Raw genomic sequence first — 19,097 nt, forward strand, 5'->3', positions numbered from 1 at the left:
AGCATGACCTAACTTACGATGCCATAACCAACTTGCATCATTATCCTTAGTTTTATTAACAACTAAACAGGAGTTATGTTTGGCTAGATCCTCAAGGTCTACTACATACACATTTCCACGTCTTATTCTTTTAAAAACTAAACTGTTGTCATTTGAGTTGGTTATGATGCATAAAGATGGTTTGAACAAAACATCAAAACCTCTATCACACAATTGACTAATGCTAAGTAGATTATGCTTAAGACCGTCAACATATCGAATATTATCAATAAAGGTTGAAGGGGTGATTTGTACTTTACCTATACCAATGATGTGACCTTGGTTATTGTCTCCAAATATCACAGCACCTCCCTTCTTAGGCTCAAGGGTAAAGAATTGGTCTTTGTCACCCATCATGTGTCTTGAGTAGCCACTATCCAAATACCAATAATTTTTGTCGACCTTGGCTGCAAGACACTCCTTCACAAGCAAATCATACAATTTTAGGTACCCAAGTTTTCTTGGATCCTTCATGGTTAGTAATGTTGGTTCCTTTTGGAACCCAAATCCTTTTAATTTTTCTTTTAGTTTTTCCTTTTCTATAATCACACACATTTGCTTTATGTCCTAATGTTCCACAACAAAAACATGTTATTTTCTTAGTTTTGCTTTCTCCTGCTTTAACAAAGAAATTACTAAGGAGCTTTTGCTTATTTTTAGGTTTATACCCTAAACCAGCTCTATTGAACACAGCTCGTTGACTATTAAGTATCATTTCTAATTTTTCTGAGCTATATGTAAATTTTTCTACAAACGGCTTGTACTTTTCAAGTTCTAGTGCAAATTTTAGTTTTTTTGTTTTTAGTCCATTTAGGTCTTTTGTGAGACTCTCTTTTATGATTTGTTTACTATTTTTAAGTTCTAATATTTCTTTGGTCAGTCTTTCGTTATCTTTAATTAAGGCATTAGTCTTTTGAATTAACAGTTGATTGCTTGTTTTAAGTTCTGAATTTTCTTTAATGATAACATCTTTATCCTTAACTAATGTATCGTACTTACGGAGGTGAGTTTGGTTAGTTAGTCTCAATTCTTTGTTCTTAAGGTTTATTGTCTTATACTCGTTCATTAATTCATTGAAAGCATCATATAATTCATCGAAGGTAAAGTCTAAATGTGTTTCGGATGTTACCTCATTGTCGTTAGCCATAAAACATAGGTTGGCCTTTTCTTCTTGTTCCTCATCCGATGATGATGATGATGTATCGGAGTCCGATAGGGTAGAGACGAGGACTTTCTTTTTCTTGTACTTGCTCCCCTTCTTCAGCAAAGGACAATCCGCTCTGAAATGCCCTGGCTTCTTACACTCATAACATCCGATCCCCTCATTTTTCCTTTCCTTACCTTTATCCTTGTGATAGGAACTTGAGGGGCCTCTCCTTTGATGAAAGGATTTCTTCCGGTTGATGAATCTACGGAATTTTCTTACAAGAAGAGCCTCATCATCATCTCCCTCATTGTCTTCCTCTTCACTGCTACTGCTGCAAGATAAATCTTTGTTAGTAGAAACAGATTTTAGGGCTATTACCTTTTTCTTGTGAGAGGACTCTTCTTCATTGTGTTGTCTCATTGTTAGCTCTTGCGTCATGAGGGATCCAAGTAGCTCCTCGAGTGGCAGCTTGTTTAAGTCCTTGGCTTCTTGGATTGCCGTTACCTTGGCTTCCCATGACCTTGGTAGACAACGAAGAGTCTTCCTGACAAGTTCACTGTTAGTATAATTTTTGCCAAGGCTTTTTAGGCCATTGACAATGTCAGTAAATCTAGTGAACATGCAAGTGATTGTTTCATTAGAATCCAACTTAAATAATTCATACTTATGAACTAATATATTTATTTTAGATTCTTTTACTTGATTTGTGCCCTCGTGGGTCACTTCAAGTCTATCCCAAATCTCTTTTGCAGAAATGCAAGTAGAGACTCTATTGAATTCATTTCTATCTAAAGCACAATAAAGCACATTCATTGCTTTGGCATTTAGTTGTGCCTTCCTTATGTCATTGTCATCCCAATCCTTTTCAAGTTTGGGTACAGTGACACCCTCTACATAAATGGATGGGATGTATGGTCCATTTAGTATGGTGGTCCACATCCATAGTCTTGGGCTTGGATAAATATTCTCATCCTAGCCTTCCAATATGAGCAGTCGGATCCATTAAAGAATGGAGGTCTATGAGTGGACTGGCCCTCAATATGAGAAGATCCAAATGGGGTTGTCATTTTGATCTTTTACTCTTTGGGTAAAAGAGTTCCGGCTCTGATACCACTTGTTACCCAGATAGACAACCCAAGAGGGGGGTGAATTGGGTTTTCAAATAATTAATGCAATTAAAAGGTTTGTGAATAACTAATTAATACTTTTTACAAGTGGATTAATTAGATGCTATGTGCAGTGAATGAAGTGAAAGTAAGAGATAACAAAGCAATCACAAACACAAGGAATTTATAGTGGTTCGGAGCTATCCCTTGCTCCTACGTCCACTCTCCAGGTCTCACTTGGGAATTCACTATAACCCCTCGGATTACAGCCGGTTGTTTTACAAGCTCACAACCTAACTTGTTGTTTTACAAGATCACAACGAACTCGGTCGGTTTTCCCAGGCTCACCGACTAGAACCACCCGATTGTTTTTTCGGGATCACAATCAAACCCTTACACGTTGGTTTCAACCTAGGCTCACCAACAAACCTTTACACCCTTGATTCAATCCCCTGATTGAATCAAGTAAGGAACAAATGGTTTGAACAAAAGACAAACAGAAAAATAAAGCTTCTAAACAAGCAGATATTCAGCGATATAAATAAGAGAGAAGTTAAGAGCCCTCAAACAAATTTGTGAAGATGTAGAGGAGGGCTTCTCGAACTCGGGGTCTCCTCTTGAGTGTCTCGAAGACTTGATGACTGAAGGAGACTTCTTTAATGCTGGAAAGAGTTGGTTGGATGGAGTTAATGCCCCTCTTCCTTCTTTTCCTTTGAATTCCTTTGGTAGATGAAGATTTCTTGTTTTCTTTGAATGGAATGTCACTCTCCTTTCTTGCTACAGTTCTCTGTGGCTATTTAAGCCATTCCCCACGGAAACTAGCCGTTAGACACAATCTCCTAACCGTTCTACACATTCTGCACATCCTGACAATGTTTTCGTTGGGATCGGAGTCGCCTCGCGTGATCTGGAGTCGACCCGGCTGCTGCAGGAGTCGACTCATGCTTTTCTGGAGTCGGCTCGGCAACTGTTCCGGATTTGAATTAAAGTGCTGTCTCGACTGGGAGTCGACTCGACTTAACCCGGAGTCGACTCTCCAATGTCCGGAGCTGACCTGGCACTTTTGGAGACGACTCGATGTAAGGAATCCAGGGATGCATTTTTCAAGTTTGCTCACTCGAGTCGACTCGGAAATTCTGGGAGTCGACTCGGCGCTCAGAGTCCGAACTCCCGATCTTCTATCTTTTGACTCGTGCCGTCTTGGAGTCGACTCGAACTGTTTTGGAGTCGACTCGGCTCTCAGTATCCGAAAAACAGTCTTCTGTCTTTTTGGGGTTGCGCTGCCTTGGAGTCGACTCGAACTGTCTTGGAGTCGACTCACCTCTCAGAGACGAAAATACCGTCTTCTGTCTTTTGGGGTCGCTGTTGATCCCCTAATGGATTTTGATGAATACAAAACACTAGAGTATAATACCATTTATCTTAACAATTTAATTGAGAATTTCATGTGTTTTATTAAGAATATTGTTAAGAAATGTCTAGGCAAGTTCCCATAATTTTTATGGATTTATTGAAGAATTTTTGAGATGAAGAAAACAGATCAGGGACAGCCGAGACGTCTCCTGATGGTCTCAGAGACGTCTCTGGCACAAACAGGAAGAACTGGCACGTCCGGAGACGTCCCCTGAAAAAGCGGAGTCGACTCTCTCAGAGAATTCCAGAAGACTTGTTTTTCGGAGATATAACGGCGGAGTCGTCCCTGAAGCAGCGGAGTCGTCCCCATGCAAAAAGCGCAAACAAGCGGAGACGTCTCCGTAAAGCGCGGAGACGTCCCCGGAGCGCGGAGTCGTCCCCGAAGCAGCGGAGTCGTCCCCATGCAAAAAGCGCAAACAAGCGGAGACGTCCCTAAAAAGCGCGGAGACGTCCCCGGAGCGCCTGGGACGCGACTGACAACTTTTTCAGGTAGATTTGAATTTCAAACGGTCATATCTTTGTGTCTAACGGCTATATTTGCTTTTTGGGCTATAAAAGGGACCTCTTAAGTGCTTCTCAACAACTTCTTACCAACCCAACACAAGATCATTCAAGAGAGAAGAAAGAAAAAGAGGTTCAAGGGAGTTAGAGCTTTCAAGAGGAGAAATCAAGTGCATTCAAGCTTTCCCATCTGATTTCGAGCTCATCTACTCACTCCCACTTGGCAATCAAAGCTCGCATTCAAGCCAACGTGATCCACATCAGAAGAACCACCATCATCTACGCTTCCAACGGCAAAAAGGGTTCTTCCGATTTTATTGTTTCTCATTGTTATATTTGCTTCTTAAGAGCTTTCAAATCTTTTGTAAAACGTTTGAATATTGAGCTTGTTTCAGTCAAAGGACTTGGAACAAGGGATAGGCGTCCCAAGCCTAAGTTAAAATTGGGGGATTGTAGGGTTCGTTGTTAGCCCGGGGTAAAACAACGAGTTGGGTAGTTCACTCGAAAAACTACCGGATTGTAGGGTTCGTTGTTAGCCCGGTGTAAAACAACGAGTTGGGTAGTGCACTCACAAAACTACCGGACTGTAATCTGGAGGATTATAGTGAAATTCCCAAGAGGTCTTGGGGAGTGGATGTAGGTGCTGGGGTGCACTGAACCACTATATGTTTGTTGTGTTTGTGATGCTTTTTGTCATTGTCTAACTTGCTCACTTACTTACTTAGATAAATTGCTTGCTTAACTCTTATCTGCGCATCCTTTAGTTGCAAGCATATTCAATTTACTTAATCAAGTCTCACTCAATAAATCAAACTGTTGCTAAGTTTAAATTCCACTGTGCATCTATACAACTTAGCATAATTAATTGAAAAATGTTAGAAGTAGCCTAAAAGTTTTAAAAGACCCAATTCACCCCCCCTCTTGGGTTGTATCCACTGGGCAACAAGTGGTATCAGAGCAGGTGCTCTTCTATTGATTATAGTCTTAACCGACTAGAGCTAAAGATTATGACAACCCCACATAACATATTATTTGCCGAGGGACTTTCCATAAACAGACCTCCACTGTTTGATGGAACTTACTATATTCAATGGAAAGCTAGAATGAAAATTTTTGTTCAATCACAAAACTATAAAATGTGGAATATTATTATAAATGGACCTCACACACTTTCTCAAAATGTCAATGAAAAAGACTTAGCACAATTGAATGCTAATGCTATGAACTTTCTATATTGTGCTATCCATGAATCCATATTTCATAAGATTTCTGCATGCTTATCTGCTAAAGAAATCTGGGATACTTTAACAATTATTTATGACAAATCTCAAATTAGCTCACATGTGCTTCAATTGCGTACTAACAATGAGATTGCAGAATCCTCCACAATAGCCGAGTCGACTCCAACAAGGCCCGAGTCGACTCAGAGGCAGATTAGTTCAAAAAATAAAGAGTACGGTGATGGAAACAAGGATCCATTTCCGAACACCGAAAGATTCAAAAGCTTCCTAAAGACAAAGAAGAAGAGGAAGCAAGAAGAAAGGAAGAAAGAGATAAAAAGCAAGAAAGCCTTGACCAAGGAAGAGTCAAGCAAAAAATTGAAAGCTAGAAGCAACAATGAACTACAAGAGGTAACTAACTTATGTTTTATGGCATTAGAAGATAAAGTAGAATCTGAATCTAATTTTACACCAAATAAATTTTATGGAGAATATTCTTATGATGAACTATTAAATGCTCTTCATGATTTGTATGATGAATGTAGAAAATTAGCTATCAAAAATAAAAATCTTAAAAAGCTAAATCTGGAAATCTCAAAAGAAAGAAATTCTATTGCTAAAATATATGACAAACTGAATTCTGAAAATGAAAGCTTAAGGTTAAATTCAGAACAATTGATTCAGAAAAATCAGAATTTAATTAAAAAAAATCAAAACTTAAGTGAAGAAATTAACCAATCAAAATCTCTTATTAACAAATTCACTGTAAGTTCAGAACGATTAAAATTGATGTTTGAAAGCCAATATGTTGCTTATGATAAATCAAAACTTGGCTTGACTCCTTTACTTAACAATAAATCTCTAGAGAAAAAGGTTATCAATGCATCAAGCAAACCATTAAATAACATAACTTATTTCAAACATGAAAAGAATGGGCATAACAACTTTTTCCATCGTTCTAACACAATTAAATCAAATGGTAAAGTTATTACTATTAAACAGATTTGGGTTCCAAAAGGAACCATATGTCCTAACTCTCAAGGACCCAAGCAAGCTTGGGTACCCAAAATAAAATTATGAGGATGTAGACATAGGTGTACCAAGATACCCATGGAACAAATAGAACTTTCATACAAATGGGTGCTCTAGACACACGTCAAAAATGAAACTTAAAATATACTTATGAAAAGTAATTTTAAATAAAAAAATAATAATAATGAAATCAGTAATCCTTGCATCTCATCATTATTTTGCTTTAGTATTTGATTAAAATCTGAATTGCAAGTATTGATCAATTTTGTGATATAAAAAATACTTTTGGAAATATAATCAAATCACTTCATTTTATAGTATGCTTTACTCACTATTGGATAAGTTGCTAAATGATTAATCAATTTATTAAGAATAACTCTATGAATTCTCTATATGCTTGATTGAGAGTTTTTATCCATGGCATTACTGTTTATTGATCATAGATATGATAATGTGTACTTGGTATGCTTTTGAATATATGCACTATGAATACTGTTACGGGGGAACTCAGCCACCATGCCCCACGTGACCGGCACGCGCGCCCTAGAAGACTACAGCTGCCCCTTGATCCAGTAACCCGACCCCGAGTCGGATATCTTCGGCCTCGCAGCCCGACCCCGAGTCGGCTGCCCCTTGATCCAGCAGTCCGACCCCGAGTCGGATATCTTCGGCCTCGCAGCCCGACCCCGAGTCGGCTGCCCCTTGATCCAGCAGTCCGACCCCGAGTCGGATATCTTCGGCCTCGCAGCCCGACCCCGAGTCGGCTGCCCCTTGATCCAGCAATCCGACCCCGAGTCGGCAATCTCTCGACAACGACAGGCTGTTCCCCTGGAGCACGCCGCGACCCTCTGCTCCACTACTCCCTGCAACGGTCGTATCCGGCGCTGCTCCACGATCTCCTGTAACAGCCGTACAAAGCGGAGCTCCACTACGTCCTGTCATGGCCGTACCCAGCGCTGCCCCACGACGCCCTGTAACGGCCATGTCAGTGGCAACTCCATCGTGCCACACGATGACCAACCCCCTAGAAGGACCCCCCAGCCTGGTATATATGCGGCTGGGGGGAGAAGGGGGGGTAAGCAAGAACTTCCAGAGCATTCTCCTACTTGCTACTATTATCTCTCCTTCTCCTCCAATCTCCTCTGACTTGATCGTCGGAGGGCCCCCACTACCCCAGTGGTGGTGCGAGGCTTGCTTGCAGGTTTCCCGGTGGAAGGTGGAGCGCAATCAACACCAACCAAGGCAACTCAGACGGAATCCCGTTCACACCGCTGTGCCAATCATTCTCGGTTTGGACCACCAGCAACAGTTGGCGCTAGAGGAAGGGCCGAATCTCAGAGCGATCGTAATGGCACGGCGAGGTGGTCGTGGAGCTTCCAATGCCTCCGGTCGCGGGGCCTCTCGCGCCTCCGGCCGGGAGGCCGCTGCGTCTCCAACACATTCTCAGCAACACTCCACCGTTCCACCCCCCATTCAGATGGTCGAAGCCGCTCAGTTCGACCAGTTAGCCTAGCAGGTTCGCACCCTCGCGGAGGCAGTGCAGAACCTGCAGGGTGTGATGTCTCGGGCGCCGCAGCGGGCCCAGGAGCCGCTGCTCCCTGAGCGCTCACCTGTCCTCCTCAACCCGCGCTCCTTCCTCTCCCATGGGGAGGAGCGCCGGCGCGAGGAAGATTCTCGAGCACGGTCCATTCTGCCGGGACCTTCCCATCGGAGCTGCGCGGGGTACGAGAGGCGGGCCCGGGCACGTTCCCAGACCCCCCAGTCCTCAAGGAACCCGCGCTCCAGTCGGTCCCCCTCTCGGTGCTCCTTGTCTCCCACCCATCGGTCGCGCTCCCTGGACCGGCGGGTGGACGATCTCCACCGACAACTCCAGGTCCTGAAGGGCCACTCCAAAGATCCCTTCGCCGACTTGGAGATCTCCTCCCAGCCGCGCTTGCCTCGAGGATCCTGCGGACCCCGAATCCGCCGGGGTTTAAAATGCCGGCGATCGAGCCCTATGACGGGGCGGCGGACCCGCGGGATCACGTCGAGAGTTTCAGGACCCTTATGCTCCTCCACGGAGCATCAGATCCTCTCCTCTGCAAGGCCTTCCCGGCGACCCTCCGTGGCCCGGCAAGGGCGTGGTTCGCCGGCTTGGAGGCTAACTCAATCCAGTCCTTCGACCAGTTTACTCGCCTCTTCATCACCCATTTCGCCGTCAGTAGCCGGCGGCGACTGGTCTCCGATTCCCTCTTTGATATCTGGCAAAACGAGGGAGAAAGCTTGCGGGATTATCTTACCCGCTTCAACAAGGCTACGCTGGAAGTCCGGAACCTGAGCCAGGAGGTGGCTCTTTCAGCCCTGAAGCATGGCTTCCGAAAGGGCAGACTCACCTTCTCCCTGGACAAACGCCTGCCGCGGAGCTTCCCGGAGCTGTTGTCCCGGGCGAACCAGTATGCGGACGCCGAGGAGGCGGCCGCCCACCGGAGCAAGGAGGCCGCCGAGATCCCTCCAAAGCTCGGGAAGAAAAGGCGAAAAGAGGCACGCCAGAGGAGGAGCCCGACACCTCAACGTCGGCGCAGAAGCCTGTCGCCGGCGAGGAACCACGGCGCCCTACGCCCTCGTTCTCCGCCCCGACGTTTCAACCGGTACACTCCTCTCCTGACTCCCCGGGCCCAGATCCTCATGGAAATCAAGGGGCGGGAGGACCTCCCGGTCCCGAGACAGATGAAGAAGATCCCTGGGAGGAGGCCCTCTCGGGCGTACTGTGAGTACCACCGGGACCACGGCCACGACACCGAAGACTGCTTCCAGCTTCGGGACGAGATCGAGGCTCTCATCCGCCGAGGGCGTCTCGGTCGATATGTGAACGACCGACGTCCCCCCGCAGACTCGCGTCCGGCCGACCCGGCCCCTCCGGAGCCTCGGGAGCAGAATCGACCCGTCGCGGGCGTGATCCATACTATCACTGGGGGCTGCCCCCGGCCCGAGAGGAACGCAGGGGGCTCGACTGAAGCGTCAGGGGCAGCCGTCGCAAAGAGGCAGAGGGTCGGTAATGTAATCACTTTTTGTGATGAAGATGTAAAGGGGGTTCAGACCCCCCACGATGACGCCATGGTGATCTCCCTCACTATGGCAAACTATGATGTAAGGCGTGTTCTTGTGGATAGTGGAAGCTCAGCTGATATTTTGTTTTACGAGGCCTTCCAAAAGATGAGCTTGTCCAGACAATTGTTGCACAAAACATCCACCCCCCTCATAGGATTCACTGGTGATGCTATCTCGGCCGAAGGTGTCGTTGAGCTGCCTGTGACTGCGGGCGTTGCACCCGCAGAAGCCACGGTGCGGCTCAGGTTCTTGGTCGTCCGTGTTCCCTCGGCCTACAACGCTATCCTCGGACGACCCGGACTGAACGCCCTTCGCGCAGTGGTCTCTACGTACCACTTGCTCATGCGGTTCCCCACGGCGGCCGGGATTGGAGAGGTCCGAGGTGACCAACCGACCGCAAGGCAATGTTTCCTAGCAACTCTCAAAGGGAAGAAGCCCGTAGAAGCCTTAAGCGTCGAGTCCCTCGACGCCAGAGACGAGGTGGCCTTGCGGCACGGGGAGCCGGCCGAAGGTGTGATCGAAGTTCCCCTCGAGGAAGGTCGCCCGGACCGGACGGTCCGGGTCGGCACCAATCTCGACTACATACTTGGCGTCCGGGTCCGCAGCTCAAGGAATACTTGGCGTCTCCTCCCCTGCTGTCCAAGCCGCAAGAAGGGGAGATGCTCTACCTCTATCTGGCGGTCTCCCCAACCGCAGTCAGTGCGGTACTGGTTCGGGAAGAGGCGAAGCTCCAGAAGCCTGTGTACTACATCAGCCGGGTCCTACGGGATGCCGAGACGCGGTATACGAAGGCTGAAAAGATCGCCTTCGCGCTGCTGACCGCGACCAGGAGGCTTCGCCCCTATTTCCAGGCCCATTCTGTCACCCTCTTGACCGATCAACCGCTGCGGCAGATCCTCAGCAATCCTGAGAATGCGGGACGGCTGGTGAAGTGGGCAGTAGAACTTGGTGAGTTCGACATCTGCTACCAGCCCCGACCCGCCATCAAGGCCCAGGCGCTCGCGGATTTCCTCGCTGAGTGCACGGTGCAGGAGGCGGAACCTAGGTCGCCGGAAACACCCAGCCTCGACCTCCCGATTTGGACGCTTCACATCGATGGGTCGTCGAACCCCGAAGGTGGAGGGGGCGGGCTGGTCCTCACCAGCCCTGATGGAGTGATAGCCGAGTATGCCTTGAGGTTCGGATTTCCAGTGACCAATAATGAGGCGGAGTACGAGGCCCTAGTCACGGGACTCAAACTCACCAAGGAGCTCGGCATCCGGCGCCTGAAGGTATTCACCGACTCCCAGCTGGTGGTCGGGCAGGTCCGTGGGGAGTTCGAAGCCCGGAACCCGACCATGCAGAATTACGTCCGGAAGGTGCAAGCACTCATTCCCGATCTCGGCAGTGTCGACATCCAGCAGGTCCCAAGAAGTGAAAATGCCAGGGCCGACAGGTTGTCCCGCTTAGTGAGCGCAGACGCGCACAACTTGTCGAGGACGATCTACCTGGAGACCCTGGATACCCCGAGCATCGGCGAGGCTGGAGCGGTGATGGCGATTGATCCGGAGCCGTCTTGGATGGACCCGCTTGTCGCCTACCTCGCCGAAGGGATCCTCCCTGAAGACGAAGATCAAGCTCGGCGACTTGTTATGAAGTCCGCCCACTACGTACTCTATGAAGGGAGGCTGTATCGGACCTCGTTCACCGCCCCCCTCTTAAAGTGCCTCCGCCCCTCGGAAGCGGCCTACGTCCTCGGCGAAGTCCACGAAGGCGTTTGCGGATCACACTTGGGGGCTAGGTCCTTGGCGCACAAGATCATGAGGCAAGGCTATTATTGGCCTACCTTGTTGGAGGACTCAAAGGATCATGTACGGAAATGCGACGCCTGCCAGCGCCACGCCAACGTCCAGAGAGTCCCTTCTGTCCCCTTGGCACCAATCACTGCACCCTGGCCCTTCGCCTAGTGGGGAATGGATATCCTCGGACCATTCTCCGTCGCTTCAGCTCAGCGGAAATTTTTGATTGTTGCAATCGACTACTTCGCCAAGTGGGTGGAGGCAGAGCCGCTGGCCACTATCACGGAGGCGCAAGTCCGGAAGTTCGTGAAGAAGAACATCATTGTCCGATTTGGGGTACCTCGGGTCCTCATCTCGGATAATGGCCGACAGTTCGACAACAAGCATTTCCATGACTTCTGCGAGGAGTTCGGGATCGAGCATCGGTTCACATCTGTGTCGCATCCCCAAACCAACGGCGAGGCCGAGGTCACAAATCGGACAATCCTCCAAGGAATCAAAGCGCGAATCGGTCGGACGGGGCAAGCTTGGGTCAAAGAACTCGAGAATGTCCTTTGGGCGTATCGGACCACGCATCGGACCCCTACCGGGGAGACGCCTTTCAGCCTAACCTATGGCACGGAAGCCATTGTCCCCGTGGAGCTCGGACTCCCCTCACCTCGGGTGGCCGCGCACCGACCCGAGGCCAATTCGGAGCAACTCCGAGGGAACCTGGATCTCTTGGAAGAAGCGAGGGAAATGGCGCAGGTTCGGATGGCGATGTATCAGCGGAGGGTGGCCCGATATTACAACTCCAAGGTCCGACCGAAGCTTTTCAGAATCGGAGATCTGGTGCTAAGGCGAGCTAAAGCATCTCAACCTGCGGAAGGTGGGAAGCTAGCGCCAAATTGGGAAGGCCCGTATAGGGTTCGCTGGATAAACCGACCTGGCTCCTACCAATTGGAGGCCCTAGATGGTCGAGAAATTCCAAGGAGCTGGAATTCCGCTAACCTGCGGATGTATTACCAGTAGAACGACAATGCCAGAAAGACAGTTCAAAAATGTATAACACTTTTCATTTCAATAATTTCTGGTTACAATGGCGTGCTCGTATGATTACAAGGAATTCCCAGAGGGGAATTAGGGTGTAAAGAAAGTAAAGAAGAGGTGGAGACTCCGAGGAGCTGAAGATCTGGGATCCCGAAACCTCCATCTGAAGCGGCTGCAATCCCGCCGGAAGTGGGTGCTTCCAACCGGAGGCGCCATCGGCGCCTCACGAAAAAGACGAAGAGCCGGCGCGGATGAAGAAGAAGTGGACGAAGGAGAAGTCCACACTGCTTCCAACCGGAGGCGCCATCCACGCCTCACGAAAAAGACGAGGAGCCGCCGCAGACGAAGCTCCCGCTGCCTCCAGGGGAACGCCACCTCCAAGGGATATTCCGGTCCTCCCCAGTGTTAGGGGAGAGAAGGAATACAAGGGAGAAGAGCATATGGAGGTGCGGTCCCGGATCAGGCGCCTGGTGCGGAGCTCAATCGGGAGGCCGAACTTCAAGGAGGGGAGACGTGATCCCGGATGAAACGCCTAGAGCGGAGTTCCGCCGGGGAGAACCTCCTTGTTGATCCCAGATGAAACGGCTAGTTGGCGGAAGTCGCGAAGGGCGCGCCTCCCGTTCCTTCGGTAGGGGTCTCTCAACCATGCGCCGGAGAGGAGGCCCACGATCCATGGCAGCCTGAACAGCTCCGGCTTGGCAGGCTCCATCGCACCTGCACCTATATTTATAGTCAAACTGCGGCCTCCCGGTCGTTCCGATGCGGGTGGCTCCAATAAATGCGGGCGCATTGAATCCGGAGCCGATCCGGCTCTCGAGGCGTATCTTCCCGCGATTTCCTAAGCGTCATTCTCTTTAATCGCATTCTTTGTGCAGGACACTCCGGGTGGCCTGTACCCCTAGGTCCACGTATCTCCGCTCGCGCCCCAGGCCGCATCCGCCTCGAAGAACGCGCGTATCGCGGCCGCTTAACTGACACTCCTCGCAAGCAGCAACTGGCGATCCGATTTCCCAGGTAACCCCTTAATTAGCATTTAATGCCCATCTGGTGTTCCCCAGGCGACGCTTGAAGAGGAGGAGAAACACGATCGCAGCTGGCCACGGAGAAATCCCGTCGGGCGGCAAGCGACAGGCGCACGACCAGCGAGCGAAATTTCCCGAGGCTCGGCCCTCGGATGCCAGGCTAACCCGATGATCATCCCGGGAGCAGACTAGCCTGAAGCCCCGACCGGTCGCCTCGGCTTGCGCCAGCCTTGGCCGACCAACGAGCGGAATTTCTCGAGGCTCGGCCCTCGGATGCCAGGCTAACCCGATGATCATCCTGGGAGCAGACTAGCCTGAAGCCCCGACCGGTCGCCTCGGCTTGCGCCAGCCTTGGCCGACCAACGAGCGGAATTTCCCGAGGCTCGGCCCTCGGATGCCAGGCTAACCCGATGATCATCCCGGGAGCAGACTAGCCTGAAGCCCCGACCGGTCGCCTCGGCTTGCGCCAGCCTTGGCCGACCAACGAGCGGAATTTCCCGAGGCTCGGCCCTCGGATGCCAGGCTAACCCGATGGTCATCCCGGGAGCAGACTAGCCTGAAGCCCCGACCGGTCGCCTCGGCTTGCACCAGCCTTGGCCGACCAACGAGCAGAATTTCCCGAGGCTCGGCCCTCGGATGCCAGGCTAACCCGATGATCATCCCGGGAGCAGACTAGCCTGAAGCCCTGACCGGTCGCCTCGGCTTGCGCCAGCCTTGGCCGACCAACGAGCGGAATTTCCCGAGGCTCGGCCCTCGGATGCCAGGCTAACCCGATGATCATCCCGGGAGCAGACTAGCCTGAAGCCCCGACCGGTCGCCTCGGCTTGCGCCAGCCTTGGCCGACCAACGAGCGGAGTTTTCTGAGGCCTGACAACCCTCAGATGCCAGGCTAACCCGATGGTCATCCCGGGAGCAGACTAGCCTGAAGCCCCGACCGGTCGCCTCGGCTTGCGCCAGCCTTGGCCGACCAACGAGCGGAATTTTCCGAGGCTCGGCCCTCGGATGCTAGGCTAACCCGATGATCATCCCGGGAGCAGACTAGCCTGAAGCCCCGACCGGTCGCCTCGGCTTGCGCCAGCCTTGGCCGACCAACGAGCGGAATTTTCCGAGGCTCGGCCCTCGGATGCCAGGCTAACCCGATGATCATCCCGGGAGCAGACTAGCCTGAAGCCCCGACCGGTCGCCTCGGCTTGCGCCAGCCTTGGCCGACCAACGAGCGGAATTTCCCGAGGCTCGGCCCTCGGATGCCAGGCTAACCCGATGATCATCCCGGGAGCAGACTAGCCTGAAGCCCCGACCGGTCGCCTCGGCTTGCGCCAGCCTTGGCCGACCAACGAGCGGAGTTTCCTGAGGCCTGACAACCCTCAGATGCCAGGCTAACCCGATGGTCATCCCGGGAGCAGACTAGCCTGAAGCCCCGACCGGTCGCCTCGGCTTGCGCCAGCCTTGGCCGACCAACGAGCGGAATTTCCCGAGGCTCGGCCCTCGGATGCCAGGCTAACCCGATGATCATCCCGGAAGCAGACTAGCCTGAAGCCCCGACCGGTCGCCTCGGCTTGCGCCAGCCTTGGCCGACCAACGAGCGGAATCTCCCGAGGCTCGGCCCTCGGATGCCAGGCTAACCCGATGATCATCCCGGGAGCAGACTAGCCTGAAGCCCCGACCGGTCGCCTCGGCTTGCGCCAGCCTTGGCCGACCAACGAGCGGAATTTCCTGAGGCCTAACCCTCGGATGCCTGGCTTAGCGCCGGAAGAATTTCCTGAGGCCTAACCCTCGGATGCCTGGCTTAGTGCCGAAAGAATTTCCTGAGGCCTAACCCTCGGATGCCTGGCTTAGCGCCGGAAGAATTTCCTGAGGCCTAACCCTCGGATGCCTGGCTTAGCGCCGGAAGAATTTCCTGAGGCCTAACCCTCGGATGCCTGGCTTAGTGCCGGAAGAATTTCCTGAGGCCTAACCCTCGGATGCCTGGCTTAGCGCCGGAAGAATTTCCTGAGGCCTAACCCTCGGATGCCTGGCTTAGCGCCGGAAGAATTTTCTGAGGCCTAACCCTCGGATGCCTGGCTTAGCGCCGGAAGAATTTCCTGAGGCCTAACCCTCGGATGCCTGGCTTAGCGCCGGAAGAATTTCCTGAGGCCTAACCCTCGGATGCCTGGCTTAGCGCCGGAACAATTTCCTGAGGCCTAACCCTCGGATGCCTGGCTTAGCGCCGGAACAATTTCCTGAGGCCTAACCCTCGGATGCCTGGCTTAGTGCCGGAAGAATTTCCTGAGGCCTAACCCTCGGATGCCTGGCTTAGCGCCGGAAGAATTTCCTGAGGCCTAACCCTCGGATGCCTGGCTTAGCGCCGGAAGAATTTCCTGAGGCCTAACCCTCGGATGCCTGGCTTAGTGCCGGAAGAATTTTCTGAGGCCTAACCCTCGGATGCCTGGCTTAGCGCCGGAAGAATTTCCTGAGGCCTAACCCTCGGATGCCTGGCTTAGCGCCGGAAGGATTTTCTGAGGCCTAACCCTCGGACGCCTGGCTGCCGAAGGGTCGCTCGCGCCCCAAAGGCGAATCGACGCCATTAAGGAAGGATGTCCGCCGAAATCCTCAGACTGCCAGGTCAGCAACAACCGCCATACGCCATAAAGAAGGCGGGGAGCTCGAAGCGCGCGCGCCTCTCCGAGGGATGGCGACAATCTCGAAGCATCACTTCCTTCACCCGTTCCCCTTCTGGTTCCAGGCTCGGAAGTGGGGGGCTACTGTTACGGGGGAACTCAGCCACCATGCCCCACGTGACCGGCACGCGCGCCCTAGAAGACTACAGCTGCCCCTTGATCCAGTAACCCGACCCCGAGTCGGATATCTTCGGCCTCGCAGCCCGACCCCGAGTCGGCTGCCCCTTGATCCAGCAGTTCGACCCCGAGTCGGATATCTTCGGCCTCGCAGCCCGACCCCGAGTCGGCTGCCCCTTGATCCAGCAGTCCGACCCCGAGTCGGATATCTTCGGCCTCGCAGCCCGACCCCGAGTCGGCTGCTCCTTGATCCAGCAATCCGACCCCGAGTCGGCAATCTCTCGACAACGACAGGCTGTTCCCCTGGAGCACGCCGCGACCCTCTGCTCCACTACTCCCTGCAACGGTCGTATCCGGCGCTGCTCCACGATCTCCTGTAACAGCCGTACAAAGCGGAGCTCCACTACGCCCTGTCATGGCCGTACCCAGCGCTGCCCCACGACGCCCTGTAACGGCCATGTCAGTGGCAACTCCATCGTGCCACACGATGACCAACCCCCCAGAAGGACCCCCCAGCCTGGTATATATGCGGCTGGGGGGAGAAGGGGGGGTAAGCAAGAACTTCCAGAGCATTCTCCTACTTGCTACTATTATCTCTTCTTCTCCTCCAATCTCCTCTGACTTGATCGTCGGAGGGCCCCCACTACCCCAGTGGTGGTGCGAGGCTTGCTTGCAGGTTTCCCGGTGGAAGGTGGAGCGCAATCAACACCAACCAAGGCAACTCAGACGGAATCCCGTTCACACCGCTGTGCCAATCGTTCTCGGTTTGGACCACCAGCAACAAATACCAAGATTAAAGAAACCATCTTTGGCATATAAAATCAACTCATGCTAGTATGTACTTAATCTCAAAAGACATTGCCATTGCCTTACTTAGATTATCTTCTGAAAGGTCAAAGTTTGTTATGCATGTTAACTAAGGAAACAAACAAGAATCAATTTCTAAATCTAAAGATGTTGTTTCCATCACTAAGTTTTCAAAAGCTTACATTGGATTTGTTCTTGGCAAATAAAATTGAAATATTTTCTGTATTTGCTAAATCTTGTAAAAGTGTTTCAAATGATAAAGGTTTCCAAACTGTGAAGGTATCATGGCACAGTGTTGAAAACCAAAATCCTGATAAAGTTTATACAGAAATTAATTATTTCAGCATCAAGGACACCTTAAGTAAAATAGGGTTAATAGAATTCTTGAAGAAATGAAAAAGACAATTGTGTATAATAGTCATCTACTTAAATAATTTTTAAAAGCTATCATCACTGCTTGTCATACATATGATTTCTATTAGATCTATTTTTTTTATGAAAACTCCTTTTGATCTTCTGAAAAATGGAAAATGAACCATTGCATATCTTTCATATTTTTCAGTCATACACGTTATGCTTGATATGTTCTTTTGAAAATAATGCCAAATCTGGTAAAGATATTTCTATCTTTGGATATCATTCATCAAGCAATGCATATAGAACATTCAATGAAAAGATTCGAATTGTAGAAATATCAACTCATTTTATTCTTTATGAGACTAATGATTTATTATCAAGATACTAAAATTAAATTATACATGTATATGGTTAATCTTTTACATATAACAATCTGAAAACTTGTTAATAATTAGAACCAAATTGAGTTTTTCAGAAATACACTTAATGAAGTAAAATTGATGATTACTAAAAGACTAAATTAAGAAAAGATGAAATAGATCTTGATGAAATTCTTGCATGATTAGAAGTAAAGATCACCATTATCATTTGCTTGCTTTATGAGCTTTATATTCTATCAAATGAATGTGTAGAATGCACTCCTAGGTGCTTATTTTATTAAAGAAGATATATGTTAAATAACTACCATATTTGAAAACACTCATTACAAATATGATAAAGCAATATATGATTTGGAACAAGCATCAAAAGCATGATATAAAAGTTTGAGTAACTTTTTGATAGAAAGTAATAGTGATAAATCTATGCATCAAAAAGAAGAATTTGTGATATCTTATTTGCTCAAAGTATACATTGATGATATCACTTTTTGGTTCTACAAACGAGGATTTATATGAAGATTTTACTAAGCTCATGCAAGGTGAGTTTGAAAAATGTATGATGAATGAATTAACATATTCTCTCAAACTCCAAATTAAGAGAAACAAGAAAGAGGATCTTCATTGACCAAAGTTAGTCCACAAGAAAACTCTTATAGAAGATTGGCATGAAGAAGGTATTCTATGACCTCATCTTGTAGAATTTGAAAAGAATGAGCAAGGTAGATCTATTGTTTTTAAAGCTGTATTGAAGCATGATAGAATACTTATTTTATCATACAGCTAGTAGACCAGATTGTATGCTCATTATGAGCAAGATTTCAATCTAACTCTAATGAATCATAATTTATTGATAACAAATAAATTATAATCTGAATTTTGATAGAAACAACTGTTTAAGATAAGTTGATTAAAACTTAGCTAGCGTGTCTTATTGATAATTATCTTAAGCAAATAAAATCTAAACTAAATTGATTTTGAAAATAAGAAATTGGTTTGACCTTGATAAATCTTCATATTGCCTCACATGCTTGTCCTTGAACCATCTTGGTTAATGAAACTATCTCTTTAGTTCAAGTGATATGTGCTTGCTTATACTTAGGCAATCTCTTGAGTAAAGTGACTCAACATTCAACTAGTGTCATATCTTGTATTGAGTCATCTAGTTAAAAATATGGTAGATGAATGTTTTGTATCTTGAAGAAACTAATGACTTTCTTTCAAGAAAGAAAAGGAGTTTGCAAGATCCTTGAGCAAGAAAATGGGAGATTTCAACTTGAAGGACACCTCCATAAAAGGTACAATAAACATTCACATGCAAACAAGAGAGAGAACTTTCTTTAGCCAAAAGGTTACACATAAGAAATCTAGTAGGTATTTGACTTGAAGAATGCAGAATGATTCGGTA

The sequence above is a fragment of the Phoenix dactylifera genome, chromosome 18, assembly GCF_051530095.1.
Source record: "Phoenix dactylifera cultivar Ajwa chromosome 18, Ajwa_hap1_PhDact_Kaust_v1.1, whole genome shotgun sequence".
In the NCBI taxonomy this organism is placed as follows: Eukaryota; Viridiplantae; Streptophyta; class Magnoliopsida; order Arecales; family Arecaceae; genus Phoenix; species Phoenix dactylifera.